The following is a 19102-nucleotide window of genomic DNA, read 5'->3' as shown; positions in this document are numbered from 1 at the left end:
TCAACCGGCAGATAGGACCTACAAGCCTCCCTCCCAAGGGGCATGGCGCTGCAACACCAGGGATTGGTGACCCCCGAGCCCCATCCCTGGACTCACCTGCTGCCCCTCCACCACTCCGGCCGCAAGTGCTGTGGCCGGTCATTCAGGGCGGGAGAATGGGCAGGACCCTCCCAGCCCTCAGCTATTTTCAAAGGCCTCCCACGCCAAAAGGCTTGGGCCCACGCTCCTCCTCCCCAGCTCCCTCACCTCGGCCTGAAACTGCGCTCTTCACACAACCTGAGGATCGGGCCTGCCGGCCTCCTGGGGCTAAACCTCACCCTAGGTCGGCCCCCGAGGGCCCCTCCCAAGGGTCCTGGCGCCACAACGCTGGGGATTGGGGACCCCGAGGCCGAGCGCCAGACACTCCCTGCCGATCCGCCGCCACCTGGGCCGCTAGGAGTGCAGCCAGTCGTTCAAGACGGGAAAACAGGCAGGGACCTATGAGCCCTTGGAACCATTCGAAGACCCCTGCGCCAAAACGCTTGGGCCCACGCTCCCCATCCCCAGCTCCCTCACCTCCGCCCGACCCTGCGCTCGCCGCACAACCTGTGGATCAGGCCTGACGGCCTCCTGTGGCTAATCCTAACACTACGTCGGCCCCCAAGGGGCCCCTCCCAAGGTGACTGGTGCAGGAAAGCCAGGGATTGGGGACACAGAACCCAGGCGCCGGACTCACCCTGCTGCCCTGTCGCCACCCGGGTCGCTAGGGCGCCGCCGGTCATTCAGGGCAGGACAACGGGCAGGGCCCTCCAAGCCCCGGCGAACATCAAAGGAACCAAAGACAAAACACTTGGGCCCACGCTCCCGCTCGCCAGCGCTCTCACCTCGGCCCGCCCCTCTGCTGGCCGCACAGCCGACGGATCGGTCCTGCTGGCCTCCTGGGGGCTAAACCTAACCCTATCTCTTTCCCCGAGGGGCGCCCCCAAAGGGGCGTGGCACAGCAAAGCCGGGGATTGGGGACCCCCGAGCCCCAGCACCGGACTGACCTTCCCGCCCCGCCACCAACCATGCCGCTAGGGTCACTGCCCGTTATTGAGGGCTGGAGAACAGGCAGGGCCCTCCCAGACCCTGGCAACATTCGAATTCCCCCTGCGCCAAAATGCTTGGGCCCACGCTCCCCCTCCCCAGCTCCCTCACCTTGGACCGACCCTAAGCTCACCGCACAACCTGCGGATCGGGCCTGCCGCCCTCCTGGGGGCTAACCCTAACACTAGGTCGGCCCTTGAGAGGCCCCTCCGAAGCAGCCTGGCACCGCAACGCTGGGGATTGGGGACCCCCGAGGCCCAGCGCCGGACTCAAAGTCCCGCCCTGCCGCCACCCTGGCCGCTCCGGGCTCCGCAGGTCATTTAGGGCGGGAGAACCGCCAGGGCCCTCCAAGCCCTCAGCGACTTTGAAGGTCCCCCGCGCCAAATCGCTTGGGCCCACGCTCTAGCTCGCTGTTGCACTCACCAGGGCTCGCAGCACAACTGGCGGATAGGACCCACAAGCCTCCCTCCAAGGGGCCTGGTACCGCAACACCAGGGATTGGGGACCCCCGAGCTCCATCCCTGGACTCACCTGCTGCCCCTCCACCACCCGGGCCGCAAGTGCTGTGGCCGGTCATTCAGGGCGGGAAAATGGGCAGGACCCTCCCAGCCCTCAGCAATTTTCAAAGGCCGCCCTCGCCAAAACGCTTGGGCCCACGCTCCTCCTCCCCAGCTCCCTCACCTCGGCCTGAACCTGCGCTCCTCGCACAACCTGCGGATCGGGCCTGCCGGCCTCCTGGGGCTAACCCTAACCCTACGTCGGCCCCCAAGGGGCCCCTCCCAAGGTGACTGGCGCAGGAAACCCAGGGATTGGGGACACAGAACCCAGGCGCCGGACTCACCCTGCTGCCTTGCCGCCACCCAGGTCGCTAGGGGCGCCGCCGGTCATTCAGGGCGGGAGAATGGGCAGGACCCTCCCAGCCCTCAGCAATCTTCAAAGGCCTCCCACGCCAAAAGGCTTGGGCCCACGCTCCTCCTCCCCAGCTCCCTCACCTCGGCCTGAAACTGCGCTCTTCACACAACCTGAGGATCGGGCCTGCCGGCCTCCTGGGGCTAAACCTCACCCTAGGTCGGCCCCCGAGGGCCCCTCCCAAGGGTCCTGGCGCCACAACGCTGGGGATTGGGGACCCCGAGGCCGAGCGCCAGACACTCCCTGCCGATCCGCCGCCACCTGGGCCGCTAGGAGTGCAGCCAGTCGTTCAAGACGGGAAAACAGGCAGGGACCTATGAGCCCTCGGAACCATTCGAAGACCCCTGCGCCAAAACGCTTGGGCCCACGCTCCCCATCCCCAGCTCCCTCACCTCCGCCCGACCCTGCGCTCGCCGCACAACCTGTGGATCAGGCCTGACGGCCTCCTGTGGCTAATCCTAACACTACGTCGGCCCCCAAGGGGCCCCTCCCAAGGTGACTGGTGCAGGAAAGCCAGGGATTGGGGACACAGAACCCAGGCGCCGGACTCACCCTGCTGCCCTGTCGCCACCCGGGTCGCTAGGGCGCCGCCGGTCATTCAGGGCAGGACAACGGGCAGGGCCCTCCAAGCCCCGGCGAACATCAAAGGAACCAAAGACAAAACACTTGGGCCCACGCTCCCGCTCGCCAGCGCTCTCACCTCGGCCCGCCCCTCTGCTGGCCGCACAGCCGACGGATCGGTCCTGCTGGCCTCCTGGGGGCTAAACCTAACCCTATCTCTTTCCCCGAGGGGCGCCCCCAAAGGGGCGTGGCACAGCAAAGCCGGGGATTGGGGACCCCCGAGCCCCAGCACCGGACTGACCTTCCCGCCCCGCCACCAACCATGCCGCTAGGGTCACTGCCCGTTATTGAGGGCTGGAGAACAGGCAGGGCCCTCCCAGACCCTGGCAACATTCGAATTCCCCCTGCGCCAAAATGCTTGGGCCCACGCTCCCCCTCCCCAGCTCCCTCACCTTGGACCGACCCTAAGCTCACCGCACAACCTGCGGATCGGGCCTGCCGCCCTCCTGGGGGCTAACCCTAACACTAGGTCGGCCCTTGAGAGGCCCCTCCGAAGCAGCCTGGCACCGCAACGCTGGGGATTGGGGACCCCCGAGGCCCAGCGCCGGACTCAAAGTCCCGCCCTGCCGCCACCCTGGCCGCTCCGGGCTCCGCAGGTCATTTAGGGCGGGAGAACCGCCAGGGCCCTCCAAGCCCTCAGCGACTTTGAAGGTCCCCCGCGCCAAATCGCTTGGGCCCACGCTCTAGCTCGCTGTTGCACTCACCAGGGCTCGCAGCACAACTGGCGGATAGGACCCACAAGCCTCCCTCCAAGGGGCCTGGTACCGCAACACCAGGGATTGGGGACCCCCGAGCTCCATCCCTGGACTCACCTGCTGCCCCTCCACCACCCGGGCCGCAAGTGCTGTGGCCGGTCATTCAGGGCGGGAAAATGGGCAGGACCCTCCCAGCCCTCAGCAATTTTCAAAGGCCGCCCTCGCCAAAACGCTTGGGCCCACGCTCCTCCTCCCCAGCTCCCTCACCTCGGCCTGAACCTGCGCTCCTCGCACAACCTGCGGATCGGGCCTGCCGGCCTCCTGGGGCTAACCCTAACCCTACGTCGGCCCCCAAGGGGCCCCTCCCAAGGTGACTGGCGCAGGAAACCCAGGGATTGGGGACACAGAACCCAGGCGCCGGACTCACCCTGCTGCCTTGCCGCCACCCAGGTCGCTAGGGGCGCCGCCGGTCATTCAGGGCAGGAGAACGGGCAGGGCCCTCCAAGCCCCGGGAACATCGAAGGACCCCACGACAAAACGCTTGGTCCCACGCTCCCGTTCGCCAGCGCTCTCACCTCGGCCCGCCCCTCCGCTGGCCGCCCAGCCGAGGGATCGGTCCTGCTGGCCTCCTGGGGGCTAAACCTAACCCTATCTCGTTCCCCGAAGGGCCCCCCCAAGGGGCCTGGCACAGCAAAGCCGGGGATTGGGGACCCCCGAGCCCCAGCGCCGGACTCACCTTCCCGCCCCGCCGCCAACCGTGCCGCTAGGGTCACTGCCGGTCATTGAGGGCGGGAGAACAGGCAGGGCCCTGCCAGACCCCGGCAACCTTCGAAGGCCTCCTGCGCCAAAACGCTTGGGCCTCCGCTCCCGATCACCAGCGCCCTCACCTCGACCTGCCCCTCCGCTCTCCGCACAGCCTGCGGATCAGGCCTGCCGGCCTCCTGAGGCCTAACCCTATCCATAGGTCGGCCCCCAAGGGGCCGCTCCCAAGGGGAATGGTGCCAAAAGGCCTGGGATTGGGTCCCCCGAACCGCCGCGCCGGACTCTTCCTGCGGGACCGCCGCCAACTGGGCCCCTAGGGGCGACTCCGGTCATTCAGGGCGGGAGAACGCACAGGGCTCTCCGAGCCTCCAGTGACATTCGAAGGCCCCCCGAGGCAAAACGCTTGGGCCCACGCTCCCCCTCGCCAGCGCCCTCACCTTGGGATTCCCCTCCGCTCGCCAAACAACGGGCGGATAGGGCCTGCCGGCCACCTGGGGCTAACCCTAAACCTAGGTCGGACCCCAGGGCCCCTCCCAAGGTGACTGGCGCAGGAAAGCCAGGGATTAGGGACACAGAACCCAGGCGCCGGACTCACCCTGCTGCCCTGACGCCACCCGGGTCGCTAGGGGCGCCGCCGGTCATTCAGGGCAGGAGAACGGGCAGGGCCCTCCAAGCCCCGGCGACCATCGAAGGACCCCACGACAAAACGCTTGGTCCCACGCTCCCGCTCGCCAGCGCTCTCACCTCGGCCCGCCCCTCCGCTGGCCGCACAGCCAACGGATCGGTCCTGCCGGCCTCCTGGGGGCTAAACCTAACCCTATCTCGTTCCCCGAAGGGCCCCCCCAAGGGGCCTGGCACAGCAAAGCCGGGGATTGGGGACCCCCGAGCCCCAGCGCCGGACTCAAAGTCCCGCCCCGCCGACACCCGGGCCGCTCCGGGCTCCGCAGGACATTCAGGGCGGGAGAACCGCCAGGGCCCTCCAAGCCCCCGGCGACTTTGAAGGTCCCCCACGCCAAAACCCTTGGGCCCACGCTCCCCCTCCCCAGCTCCCTCACCTTGGCCCCACCCTGTGCTCGCCTCACAACCTGCTAATCGGGCCTGCCGGCCTCCTGGGGGCTAACCCTAACCCTACCTCGGCCCCCAAGGGGCCCCTCCCAAGGTGACTGGCGCAGGAAAGCCAGGGATTGGGGACACAGAACCCAGGCGCCGGACTCACCCTGCTGCCCTGCCGCCACCCGGGTCGCTAGGGGCGCCGCCGGTCATTCAGGGCAGGAGAACGGGCAGGGCCCTCCAAGCCCCGGGAACATCGAAGGACCCCACGACAAAACGCTTGGTCCCACGCTCCCGCTCGCCAGCGCTCTCACCTCGGCCCGCCCCTCCGCTGGCCGCACAGCCGACGGATCGGTCCTGCCGGCCTCCTGGGGGCTAAACCTAACCCTATCTTGTTCCCGAAGGGCCCCCCTAGGGGCCTGGCACAGCAAAGACGGGGATTGGGGACCCCCGAGGCCCATCCCTGGACTCACCTGCTGCCCCTCCACCACCCGGGCCGCAAGTGCTGTGGCCGGTCATTCAGGGCGGGAGAATGGACAGGACCCTCCCAGCCCGCAGCAATCTTCAAAGGCCTCCCAAGCCAAAATGCTTGGGCCCACGCTCCCCCTCCCCAGCTCCCTCACCTTGGCCCGACCCTGCGCTCGCCGCACAACCTGCGGATCGGGCCTGCCGGCCTCCTGGGGGCTAACCCTAACCCTAGGTAGGCCCTTGAGGGGCCCCTCCCAAGCAGCCTGGCGCCGCAACGCTGGGGATTGGGGACCCCCGAGGCCCAGCGCCGGACTCAACGTCCCGCCCCGCCGCCAAACGGGCCGCTCCGGGCTCCGCAGGATATTGAGGGAGGGAGAACCGCCAGGCCCCTCCAAGCCCCCGGCGACTTTCGAAGGTCCCCCGCGCCAAAACGCTTGGGCCCACGCTCTAGCTCGCCAGCGCACTCACCTCGGCTCGCCGCACACCCGGCGGATAGGGCCTGCAAGCGTCCCTCCCAAGGGGCCTGGCGCTGCAACACCAGGGATTGGGGACCCCCGAGCCCCATCCCTGGACTCACCTGCTGCCCCTCCACCACCCGGGCCGCAAGTGCTGTGGCCGGTCATTCAGGGCGGGAGAATGGGCAGGACCCTCCCAGCCCTCAGCAATCTTCAAAGGCCTCCCACGCCAAAACGCTTGGGCCCATGCTCCTCCTCCACAGCTCCCTCACCTCCGCCCGACCCTGCACTCGCTGCACAACCTGCGGATCGGGCCTGCCGGCCTCCTGGGGGCTAACCCTAACGCTATGTCGGCCCCCGAGGGGCCCCTCCCAAGGTGACTGGCGCAGGAAAGCCAGGGATTGGGGACACAGGGCCCAGGCGCCGGACTCACCCTGCTGCCCTGCCGCCACCCGGGTCGCTAGGGCGCCGCCGGTCATTCAGGGCAGGAGAACGGGCAGGGCCCTCCAAGCCCCGGGAACATCGAAGGACCCCACGACAAAAGGCTTGGTCCCACGCTCCCGCTCGCCAGCGCTCTCACCTCGGCCCGCCCCTCCGCTGGCCGCACAGCCGACGGATCGGTCCTGCCGGCCTCCAGGGGGCTAAACCTAACCCTATCTCGTTCCCCGAAGGGCCCCCCAAGGGGCCTGGCACAGCAAAGCCGGGGATTGGGTTCCCCCGAGCCCCAGCGCCGGACTCACCTTCCCTCCCCGCCGCCAACCCTGCCTCTAGGGTCACTGCCGGTCATTCAGGGCGGGAGAACGAATGGGCAGGGCCCTCCAAGTCCCTGGCGACTTTCGAAGGTCCCCAGCGCAAAAACCCTTGGGCCCACGCTCTAGCTCGCCGGCGCACTCACCTCGGCTCGCCACACAACCGGCGGATAGGAAGTACAAGCGTCCCTCCCAAGGGGCCTGGCGCCGCAACACCAGGGATTGGGGACCCCCGAGCCCCATCCCTGGACTCACCTGCTGCCCCTCCACCACCCGGGCCGCAAGTGCTGTGGCCGGTCATTCAGGGCGGGAGAATGGGCAGGACCCTCCCAGCCCTCAGCAATCTTCAAAGGCCTCCCATGCCAAAACGCTTTGGCCCATGCTCCTCCTCCACAGCTCCCTCACCTCCGCCCGACCCTGCACTCGCTGCACAACCTGCGGATCGGGCCTGCCGGCCTCCTGGGGGCTAACCCTAACGCTACGTCGGCCCCCGAGGGGCCCCTCCCAAGGTGACTGGCGCAGGAAAGCCAGGGATTGGGGACACAGAACCCAGGCGCCTGACTCACCCTGCTGCCCTGACGCCACCCGGGTCGCTAGGGGCACCGCCGGTCATTCAGGGCAGGAGAACGGGCAGGGCCCTCCAAGCCCCGGCGACCATCGAAGGACCCCACGACAAAACGCTTGGTCCCATGCTCCCGTTCGCCAGCGCTCTCACCTCGGCCCGCCCCTCCGCTGGCCGCACAGCCGACGGATCGGTCCTGCCGGCCTCCTGGGGGCTAAACCTAACCCTATCTCGTTCCCCGAGGGGCCCCCCCAAGCGGCCTGGCACAGCAAAGCCGGGGATTGGGGACCCCCGAGCCCCAACGCCGGACTCAAAGTCCCGCCGCGCCGCCACCCGGGCCTCTCCGGGCTCCGCAAGTCATTCAGGGCGGGGAGAACGAACGGGCAGGGCCCTCCAAGTCCCCGGCGACTTTCGAAAGTCCCCCGCGCAAAAACCCTTGGGCCCACGCTCTAGCTCGCCGCCGCACTCACCTCGGCTCGCCACACAACCGGCGGATAGGACCTACAAGCCTCCCTCCCAAGGGGCCTGGCGCCGCAACACCAGGGATTGGGGACCCCCGAGCCCCATCCCTGGACTCACCTGCTGCCCCTCCACCACCCGGGCGCAAGTGCTGTGGCCGGTCATTCAGGGCGGGAGAATGGGCAGGACCCTCCCAGCCCTCAGCAATCTTCAAAGGCCTCCCACGACAAAACGCTTGGGCCCACGCTCCCCCTCCCCAGCTCCCTCACCTTGACCCGACCCTGTGCTCGCCTCACAACCTGCGGATCGGGCCTGACGGCCTCCTGGGGGCTAACCCTAACCCTACCTGGGCCCCCATGGGACCCCTCCCAAGGAGCCTAGCGCCGCAACGCTGGGGATTGGGGACCCCCGAGGCCCAGCGCCAGACTCAAAGTCCCGCCCCGCTGCCACCCTGGCCACTCCGGGCTCCGCAGGTCATTCAGGGCGGGAGAACCACCAGGGCCCTCCAAGCCCCGGGCGACTTTGAAGGTCCCCCGCGCCAAAACGCTTGGGCCCACGCTCTAACTCGCCGGCGCACTCACCTCGGCTCGCCGCTCAACCGGCAGATAGGACCTACAAGCCTCCCTCCCAAGGGGCATGGCGCCGCAACACCAGGGTTTGGGGACCCCCGAGCTCCATCCCTGGACTCACCTGCTGCCCCTCCACCACCCGGGCCGCAAGTGCTGTGGCCGGTCATTCAGGGCGGGAGAATGGGCAGGACCCTCCCAGCCCTCAGCAATTTTCAAAGGCCGCCCACGCCAAAACCCTTGGGCCCACGCTCCCCCTCACCAGCTCCCTCACCTCGGCCTGAACCTGCGCTCCTCGCACAACCTGCGGATCGGGCCTGCCGGCCACCTGGGGCTAACCCTAAACCTAGGTCGGACCCCAGGGCCCCTCCCAAGGTGACTGGCGCAGGAAAGCCAGGGATTGGGGACACAGAACCCAGGCGCCGGACTCACCCTGCTGCCCTGCCGCCACCCGGGTTGCTAGGGCCGCCGCCGGTCATTCAGGGCAGGAGAACGGGCAGGGCCCTCCAAGACCCGGCGACCATCGAAGGACCCCACGACAAAACGCTTGGTCCCACGCTCCCGCTCGCCGGCGCTCTCACCTCGGCCCGCCCCTCCGCTGGCCACAGACGACGGATCGGTCCTGCCGGCCTCCTGGGGGCTAAACCTAACCCTATCTCGTTCCCCGAAGGGCCCCCCCAAGGGGCCTGGCACAGCAAAGCCGGGGATTGGGGACCCCCGAGCCCCATCCCTGGACTCACCTGCTGCCCCTCCACCACCTGGGCGCAAGTGCTGTGGCCGGTCATTCAGGGCGGGAGAATGGGCAGGACCCTCCCAGCCCTCAGCAATCTTCAAAGGCTTCCCACGCCAAAACGCTTGGGCCCACGCTCCCCCTCCCCAGCTCCCTCACCTGGGCCTGAACCTGAGCTTGCCACACAACCTGCGGATCGGGCCTGCCGGCCTCCTGGGGGCTAACCCTAACCCTAGGTAGGCCCTTGAGGGGCCCCTCCCAAGCAGCCTGGCGCCGCAACGCTGGGGATTGGGGACCCCCGAGGCCCAGCGCCGGACTCAAAGTCCCGCCCCGCCGCCAAACGGGCCGCTCCGGGCTCCGCAGGATATTCAGGGAGGGAGAACCGCCAGGCCCCTCCAAGCCCCCGGCGACTTTCGAAGGTCCCCCGCGCCAAAACGCTTGGGCCCACGCTCTAGCTCCACAGCGCTCTCACCTCGGCCCGCCCCTCCGCTGGCCGCACAGCCGACGGATCGGTCCTGCCGGCCTCCTGGGGGCTAAACCTAACCCTATCTCGTTCCCCGAAGGGCCCCCCCAAAGGGGCCTGGCACAGCAAAGCCGGGGATTGGGGACCCCCGAGCCCCAGTACCGGACTCACCTTCCCGCCCCGCCACCAACCATGCCGCTAGGGTCACTGCCGGTTATTGAGGGCGGGAGAACAGGCAGGGCCCTCCCAGACCCTGGCAACATTCGAATTCCCCCTGCGCCAAAATGCTTGGGCCCACGCTCCCCCTCCCCAGCTCCCTCACCTTGGACCAACCCTAAGCTCACCGCACAACCTGCGGATCAGGCCTGCCGCCCTCCTGGGGGCTAACCCTAACCCTAGGTCGGCCCCCAAGGGGCCCCTCCCAAGGAGCCTGGCGCAGCAATGCTGGGGATTGGGGACCCCCAAGGCCCAGCGCCGGACTCAACGTCCCGCCCCGCTGCCACCGGGGCCGCTCCGGGCTCCGCAGGAAATTCAGGGCGGGGAGAACGAACGGGCAGGGCCCTCCAAGTCCCCGGCGACTTTCGAAGGTCCCCCGCGCCAAAACGCTTGGGCCCACGCTCTAGCTCGCCAGCGCACTCACCTCGACTCGCCGCACACCCGGCGGATAGGGCCTGCAAGCGTCCCTCCCAAGGGGCCTGGCGCCGCAACACCGGGGATTGGGGATCCCTGAGCCCCATCCCTGGACTCACCTCCTGCCCCTCCACCACCCGGGCGCAAGTGCTGTGGCCGGTCATTCAGGGCGGGAGAATGGGCAGGACCCTCCCAGCCCTCAGCAATCTTTAAAGGCTTCCCTCGCCAAAACGCTTGGGCCCACGCTCCCCCTCACCAGCTCCCTCACCCCGGCCTGAACCTGAGCTCGCCGCACAACCTGCGGATCGGGCCTGCCGGCCTCCTGGGGGCTAACCCTAACCCTAGGTAGGCCTTGAGGGGCCCCTCCCAAGCAGCCTGGCGCCGCAACGCTGGGGATTGGGGACCCCCGAGGCCCAGCGCCGGACTCAAAGTCCCGCCCCGCCACCAAACGGGCCGCTCCGGGCTCCGCAGGATATTCAGGGAGGGAGAACCGCCAGGCCCCTCCAAGCCCCCGGCGACTTTCGAAGGTCCCCCGCGCCAAAACGCTTGGGCCCACGCTCTAGCTCGCCAGCGCACTCACCTCGACTCGCCGCACACCCGGCGGATAGGGCCTGCAAGCGTCCCTCCCAAGGGGCCTGGCGCTGCAACACCAGGGATTGGGGACCCCCGAGCCCCATCCCTGGACTCACCTGCTGCCCCTCCACCACCCGGGCCGCAAGTGCTGTGGCCGGTCATTCAGGGCGGGAGAATGGGCAGGACCCTCCCAGCCCTCAGCAATCTTCAAAGGCCTCCCACGCCAAAAAGCTTGGGCCCATGCTCCTCCTCCACAGCTCCCTCACCTCCGCCCGACCCTGCACTCGCTGCACAACCTGCGGATCGGGCCTGCCGGCCTCCTGGGGGCTAACCCTAACGCTACGTCGGCCCCCGAGGGGCCCCTCCCAAGGTTCTTGGCGCAGGAAAGCCAGGGATTGGGGACACAGGGCCCAAGCGCCGGACTCACCCTGCTGCCCTGCGGCCACCCGGGTCGCTAGGGGCGCCGCCGGTCATTCAGGGCAGGAGAACGGGCAGGGCCCTCCAAGCCCCGGCGACCATCGAAGGACCCCACGACAAAACGCTTGGTCCTATGCTCCCGTTCGCCAGCGCTCTCACCTCGGCCCGCCCCTCCGCTGGCCGCACAGCCGACGGATCGGTCCTGCCGGCCTCCTGGGGGCTAAACCTAACCCTATCTCGTTCCCCGAGGGGCCCCCCCAAGCGGCCTGGCACAGCAAAGCCGGGGATTGGGGACCCCCGAGCCCCAACGCCGGACTCAAAGTCCCGCCCCGCCGCCACCCGGGCCGCTCCGGGCTCCGCAGGTCATTCAGGGCGGGAGAACGAACGGGCAGGGCCCTCCAAGTCCCCGGCGACTTTCGAAGGTCCCCCGCGCAAAAACCCTTGGGCCCACGCTCTAGCTCGCCGGCGCACTCACCTCGGCTCGCCACACAACCGGCGGATAGGAAGTACAAGCCTCCCTCCCAAGGGGCCTGGCGCCGCAACACCAGGGATTGGGGACCCCCGAGGCCCATACCTGGACTCACCTGCTGCCCCTCCACCACCCGGGCTGCAAGTGCTGTGACCGGTCATTCAGGGCGGGAGAATGGACAGGACCCTCCCAGCCCGCAGCAATCTTCAAAGGCCTCCCAAGCCAAAATGCTTGGGCCCACGCTCCCCCTCCCCAGCTCCCTCACCTTGGCCCGACCCTGCGCTCGCCGCACAACCTGCGGATCGGGCCTGCCGGGCTCCTGGGGGCTAACCCTAACCCTAGGTAGGCCCTTGAGGGGCCCCCCCCAAGCAGCCTGGCGCCGCAACGCTGGGGATTGGGGACCCCCGAGGCCCAGCGCCGGACTCAAAGTCCCGCCCCGCCGCCAAACGGGCCGCTCCGGGCTCCGCAGGATATTCAGGGAGGGAGAACCGCCAGGCCCCTCCAAGCCCCCGGCGACTTTCGAAGGTCCCCCGCGCCAAAACGCTTGGGCCCACGCTCCCCCTCCCCAGCTCCCTCACCTTGGCCTGACCCTGTGCTCGCCTCACAACCTGCGGATCGGGCCTGCCGGCCTCCTGGGGGCTAACCCTAACCCTACCTAGGCCCCCAAGGGGCCCCTCCCAAGGAGCCTGGCGCCGCAACCCTGGGGATTGGGGACCCCCGAGGCCCAGCGCCGGACTCAAAGTCCCGCCCCGCTGCCACCCTGGACGCTCCGGGCTCCGCAGGTCATTCAGGGCGGGAGAACCACCAGGGCCCTCCAAGCCCCGGGCGACTTTGAAGGACCCCCGCGCCAAAACGCTTGGGCCCACGCTCTAGCTCGCCGCCGCACTCACCTCGGCTCGCTGCACAACCGGCGGATAGGACCTACAAGCCTCCCTCCCATGGGGCCTGGCGCCGAAACACCAGGTATTGGGGACCCCCGAGCCCCATTCCTGGACTCACCTGCTGCCCCTCCACAACCCGGGCCGCAAGTTCTATGGCCGGTCATTCAGGGCGGGAGAATGGGCAGGACCCTCCCAGCCCTCAGCAATCTTCAAAGGCCTCCCACGACAAAACGCTTGGGCCCACGCTCCCCCTCCCCAGCTCCCTCACCTTGGCCTGACCCTGTGCTCGCCTCACAAACTGCGGATCGGGCCTGCCGGCCTCCTGGGGTCTAACCCTAACCCTATGTCGGCCCCCAAGGGGCCCCTCCCAAGGTGACTGGCGCAGGAAAGCCAGGGATTGGGGACACAGAGCCCAGGCGCCGGACTCACCCTGCTGCCCTGCCGCCACCCCGGGTCGCTAGGGGCGCCGCCGGTCATTCAGGGCAGGAGAACGGGCAGGGCCCTCCAAGCCCCGGCGAACATCGAAGGACCCCACGACAAAACGCTTGGTCCCACGCTCCCGTTCGCCAGCGCTCTCACCTCGGCCCGCCCCTCCGCTGGCCGCACAGCCGACGGATCGGTCGTCCCGGCCTCCTGGGGGCTAAACCTAACCCTATCTCGTTCCCCGAAGGGCCCCCCCAAGGGGCCTGGCACAGCAAAGCCGGGGATTGGGGACCCCCGAGCCCCATCCCTGGACTCACCTGCTGCCCCTCCACCACCCGGGCGCAAGTGCTGTGGCCGGTCATTGAGGGCGGGAGAATGGGCAGGACCCTCCCAGCCCTCAGCAATATTCAAAGGCTTCCCACGCCAAAACGCTTGGGCCCACGCTCCCCCTCCCCAGCTCCCTCACCTGGGCCTGAACCTGAGCTCCCGCACAACCTGCGGATCGGGCTTGCCGGCCTCCTGGGGGCTAACCCTAACCCTAGGTAGGCCCTTGAGGGGCCCCTCCCAAGCAGCCTGGCGCCGCAACGCTGGGGATTGGGGACCCCCGAGGCCCAGCGCCGGACTCAAAGTCCCGCCCCGCCGCCAAACGGGCTGCTCCGGGCTCCGCAGGATATTCAGGGAGGGAGAACCGCCAGGCCCCTCCAAGCCCCCGGCGACTTTCGAAGGTCCCCCGCGCCAAAACGCTTGGGCCCACGCTCTAGCTCCACAGCGCTCTCACCTCGGCCCCCCCCCTCCGCTGGCCGCACAGCCGACGGATCGGTCCTGCCGGCCTCCTGGGGGCTAAACCTAACCCTATCTCGTTCCCCGAAGGGCCCCCCCAAAGGGGCCTGGCACAGCAAAGCCGGGGATTGGGGACCCCTGAGCCCCAGTACCGGACTCACCTTCCCGCCCCGCCACCAACCATGCCACTAGGGTCACTGCCGGTTATTGAGGGCGGGAGAACAGGCAGGGCCCTCCCAGACCCTGGTAACATTCGAATTCCCCCTGCGCCAAAATGCTTGGGCCCACGCTCCCCCTCCCCAGCTCCCTCACCTTGGACCGACCCTAAGCTCACCGCACAACCTGCGGATCAGGCCTGCCGCCCTCCTGGGGGCTAACCCTAACCCTAGGTCGACCCCCAAGGGGCCCCTCCCAAGGAGCCTGGCGCAGCAGTGCTGGGGATTGGGGACCCCCAAGGCCCAGCGCCGGACTCAACGTCCCGCCCCGCTGCCACCGGGGCCGCTCCGGGCTCCGCAGGACATTCAGGGCGGGAGAACGAACGGGCAGGGCCCTCCAAGTCCCCGGCGACTTTCGAAAGTCCCCCGCGAAAAAAACCCTTGGGCCCACGCTCTAGCTCGCCGGCGCACTCACCTCGGCTCGCCGCACACCCGGCGGATAGGACCTACAAGCCTCCCTCCCAAGGGGCCTGGCGCCGCAACACCGGGGATTGGGGATCCCTGAGCCCCATCCCTGGACTCACCTGCTGCCCCTCCACCACCCGGGCGCAAGTGCTGTGGCCGGTCATTCAGGGCGGGAGAATGGGCAGGACCCTCCCAGCCCTCAGCAATCTTCAAAGGCTTCCCTCGCCAAAACGCTTGGGTCCACGCTCCCCCTCACCAGCTCCCTCACCCCGGCCTGAACCTGAGCTCGCCGCACAACCTGCGGATCGGGCCTGCTGGCCTCCTGGGGGCTAACCCTAACCCTATGTCGGCCACCAAGGGGCCCCTCCCAAGGTGACTGGCGCAGGAAACCCAGGGATTGGGGACACAGAGCTCAGGCGCCGGACTCACCCTGCTGCCCTGCCGCCACCCGGGTCGCTAGGGGCGCCGCCGGTCATTCAGGGCAGGAGAACGGGCAGGGCCCTCCAAGCCCCGGCGACCATCGAAGGACCCCACGACAAAACGCTTGGTCCCACGCTCCCGCTCGCCAGCGCTCTCACCTCGGCCCGCCCCTCCGCTGGCCGCACAGCCGACGGATCGGTCCTGCCGGCCTCCTGAGGGCTAAACCTAACCCTATCTCGTTCCCCGAGGGGCCCCCCCAAGCGGCCTGGCACTGCAAAGCCGGGGATTGGGGACCCCCGAGCCCCAGCGCCGGACTCAAAGTCCCGCCCCTCCGCCACCCGGGCCGCTCCGGGCTCCGCAGGTCATTCAGGGCGGGAGAACGAACGGGCAGGGCCCTCCAAGTCCCCGGCGACTTTCGAAAGTCCCCCGCGCAAAAACCCTTGGGCCCACGCTCTAGCTCGCCGGCGCACTCACCTCGGCTCGCCACACAACCGGCGGATAGGACCTACAAGCCTCCCTCCCAAGGGGCCTGGCGCCGCAACACCAGGGATTGGGGACCCCCGAGCCTCATCCCTGGACTCACCTGCTGCCCCTCCACCACCCGAGCGCAAGTGCTGTGGCCGGTCATTCAGGGCGGGAGAATGGGCAGGACCCTCCCAGCCCTCAGCAATCTTCAAAGGCTTCCCACGCCAAAACGCTTGGGCCCACGCTCCCCCTCCCCAGCTCCCTCACCTGGGCCTGAACCTGAGCTCGCCGCACAACCTGCGGATCGGGCCTGCCGGCCTCCTGGGGGCTAACCCTAACCCTAGGTAGGCCCTTGAGGGGCCCCTCCCAAGCAGCCTGGCGCCGCAACGCTGGGGATTGGGGACCCCCGAGGCCCAGCGCCGGACTCAAAGTCCCGCCCCGCCGCCAAACGGGCCGCTCCGGGCTCCGCAGGATATTCAGGGAGGGAGAACCGCCAGGCCCCTCCAAGCCCCCGGCGACTTTCGAAGGTCCCCCGCGCCAAAACGCTTGGGCCCACGCTCTAGCTCCACAGCGCTCTCACCTCGGCCCGCCCCTCCGCTGGCCGCACAGCCGACGGATCGGTCCTGCCGGCCTCCTGGGGGCTAAACCTAACCCTATCTCGTTCCCCGAAGGGCCCCCCCAAAGGGGCCTGGCACTGCAAAGCCGGGGATTGGGGACCCCCGAGCCCCAGTACCGGACTCACCTTCCCGCCCCGCCACCAACCATGCCGCTAGGGTCACTGCCGGTTATTGAGGGCGGGAGAACAGGCAGGGCCCTCCCAGACCCTGGCAACATTCGAATTCCCCCTGGGCCAAAATGCTTGGGCCCACGCTCCCCCTCCCCAGCTCCCTCACCTTGGACCAACCCTAAGCTCACCGCACAACCTGCGGATCAGGCCTGCCGCCCTCCTGGGGGCTAACCCTAACCCTAGGTCGGCCCCCAAGGGGCCCCTCCCAAGGAGCCTGGCGCAGCAATGCTGGGGATTGGGGACCCCCAAGGCCCAGCGCCGGACTCAACGTCCCGCCCCGCTGCCACCGGGGCCGCTCCGGGCTCCGCATGACATTCAGGGCGGGAGAATGAACGGGCAGGGCCCTCCAAGTCCCCGGCGACTTTCGAAAGTCCCCCGCGAAAAAAACCCTTGGGCCCACGCTCTAGCTCGCCGGCGCACTCACCTCGGCTCGCCGCACACCGGGCGGATAGGAAGTACAAGCCTCCCTCCCAAGGGGCCTGGCGCCGCAACACCGGGGATTGGGGATCCCCGAGCCCCATCCCTGGACTCACCTGCTGCCCCTCCACCACCCGGGCGCAAGTGCTGTGGCCGGTCATTCAGGGCGGGAGAATGGGCAGGACCCTCCCAGCCCTCAGCAATCTTCAAAGGCTTCCCTCGCCAAAACGCTTGGGCCCACGCTCCCCCTCCCCAGCTCCCTCACCCCGGCCTGAACCTGAGCTCGCCGCACAACCTGCGGATCGGGCCTGCTGGCCTCCTGGGGGCTAACCCTAACCCTATGTCGGCCACCAAGGGGCCCCTCCCAAGGTGACTGGCGCAGGAAACCCAGGGATTGGGGACACAGAGCCCAGGCGCCGGACTCACCCTGCTGCCCTGCCGCCACCCGGGTCGCTAGGGGCGCAGCCGGTCATTCAGGGTAGGAGAACGGGCAGGGCCCTCCAAGCCCCGGTGAACATCAAAGGACCCCACGACAAAACGCTTGGTCCCACGCTCCCGTTCGCCAGCGCTCTCACCTCGGCCCACCCCTCCGCTGGCCGCACAGCCGACGGATCGGTCCTGCCGGCCTCCTGGGGGCTAAACCTAACCCTATCTCGTTCCCCGAAGGGCCCCCCAAAGGGGCCTGGCACAGCAAAGCCGGGGATTGGGGACCCCCGAGCCCCAGCGCCGGACTCAAAGTCCCACCCCGCCGCCACCCGGGCCGCTCCGGGCTCCGCAGGTCATTCAGGGCGGGAGAACCGCCAGGGCCCTCCAAGCCCTGGGGACTTTGAAGGTCCCCCGCGCCAAAACGCTTGGGCCCACGCTCCCCCTCCCCAGCTCCCTCACCTTGGCCCGACCCTGTGCTCGCCTCACAACCTGCGGATCGGGCCTGCCTGCCTCCTGGGGGCTAACCCTAACCCTACCTGGGCCCCCAAGGGGCCCCTCCCAAGGAGCCTGGCGCCGCACCGCTGGGGATTGGGGACCCCCGAGGCCCAGCGCCAGACTCAAAGTCCCGCCCCGCTGCCACCCTGGCCGCTCCGGGCTCCGCAGGTCATTCAGGGCGGGAGAACCACCAGGGCCCTCCAAGCCCCCGGCGACGTTGAAGGTCCCCCGCGCCAAAACGCTTGGGCCCACGCTCTAGCTCGCCGGCGCACTCACCTCGGCTCGCCGCTCAACCGGCAGATAGGACCTACAAGCCTCCCTCCCAAGGGGCATGGCGCTGCAACACCAGGGATTGGTGACCCCCGAGCCCCATCCCTGGACTCACCTGCTGCCCCTCCACCACTCCGGCCGCAAGTGCTGTGCCCGGTCATTCAGGGCGGGAGAATGGGCAGGACCCTCCCAGCCCTCAGCAATTTTCAAAGGCCTCCCACGCCAAAAGGCTTGGGCCCACGCTCCTCCTCCCCAGCTCCCTCACCTCGGCCTGAAACTGCGCTCTTCACACAACCTGAGGATCGGGCCTGCCGGCCTCCTGGGGCTAAACCTCACCCTAGGTCGGCCCCCGAGGGCCCCTCCCAAGGGTCCTGGCGCCACAACGCTGGGGATTGGGGACCCCGAGGCCGAGCGCCAGACACTCCCTGCCGATCCGCCGCCACCTGGGCCGCTAGGAGTGCAGCCAGTCGTTCAAGACGGGAAAACAGGCAGGGACCTATGAGCCCTCGGAACCATTCGAAGACCCCTGCGCCAAAACGCTTGGGCCCACGCTCCCCATCCCCAGCTCCCTCACCTCCGCCCGACCCTGCGCTCGCCGCACAACCTGTGGATCAGGCCTGACGGCCTCCTGTGGCTAATCCTAACACTACGTCGGCCCCCAAGGGGCCCCTCCCAAGGTGACTGGTGCAGGAAAGCCAGGGATTGGGGACACAGAACCCAGGCGCCGGACTCACCCTGCTGCCCTGTCGCCACCCGGGTCGCTAGGGCGCCGCCGGTCATTCAGGGCAGGACAACGGGCAGGGCCCTCCAAGCCCCGGCGAACATCAAAGGAACCAAAGACAAAACACTTGGGCCCACGCTCCCGCTCGCCAGCGCTCTCACCTCGGCCCGCCCCTCTGCTGGCCGCACAGCCGACGGATCGGTCCTGCTGGCCTCCTGGGGGCTAAACCTAACCCTATCTCTTTCCCCGAGGGGCGCCCCCAAAGGGGCGTGGCACAGCAAAGCCGGGGATTGGGGACCCCCGAGCCCCAGGACCGGACTGACCTTCCCGCCCCGCCACCAACCATGCCGCTAGGGTCACTGCCCGTTATTGAGGGCTGGAGAACAGGCAGGGCCCTCCCAGACCCTGGCAACATTCGAATTCCCCCTGCGCCAAAATGCTTGGGCCCACGCTCCCCCTCCCCAGCTCCCTCACCTTGGACCGACCCTAAGCTCACCGCACAACCTGCGGATCGGGCCTGCCGCCCTCCTGGGGGCTAACCCTAACCCTAGGTCGGCCCTTGAGAGGCCCCTCCGAAGCAGCCTGGCACCGCAACGCTGGGGATTGGGGACCCCCGAGGCCCAGTGCCGGACTCAAAGTCCCGCCCTGCCGCCACCCTGGCCGCTCCGGGCTCCGCAGATCATTTAGGGCGGGAGAACCGCCAGGGCCCTCCAAGCCCCCAGCGACTTTGAAGGTCCCCCGCGCCAAATCGCTT

This window comes from Ursus americanus, chromosome 16 (assembly GCF_024610735.1).
Source record: "Ursus americanus isolate L20-20 chromosome 16, mUrsAme1.1.p, whole genome shotgun sequence".
In the NCBI taxonomy this organism is placed as follows: Eukaryota; Metazoa; Chordata; class Mammalia; order Carnivora; family Ursidae; genus Ursus; species Ursus americanus.
The sequence above is the reverse complement of the archived record's forward strand: the minus strand, read 5'-3'. Positions refer to the sequence as shown.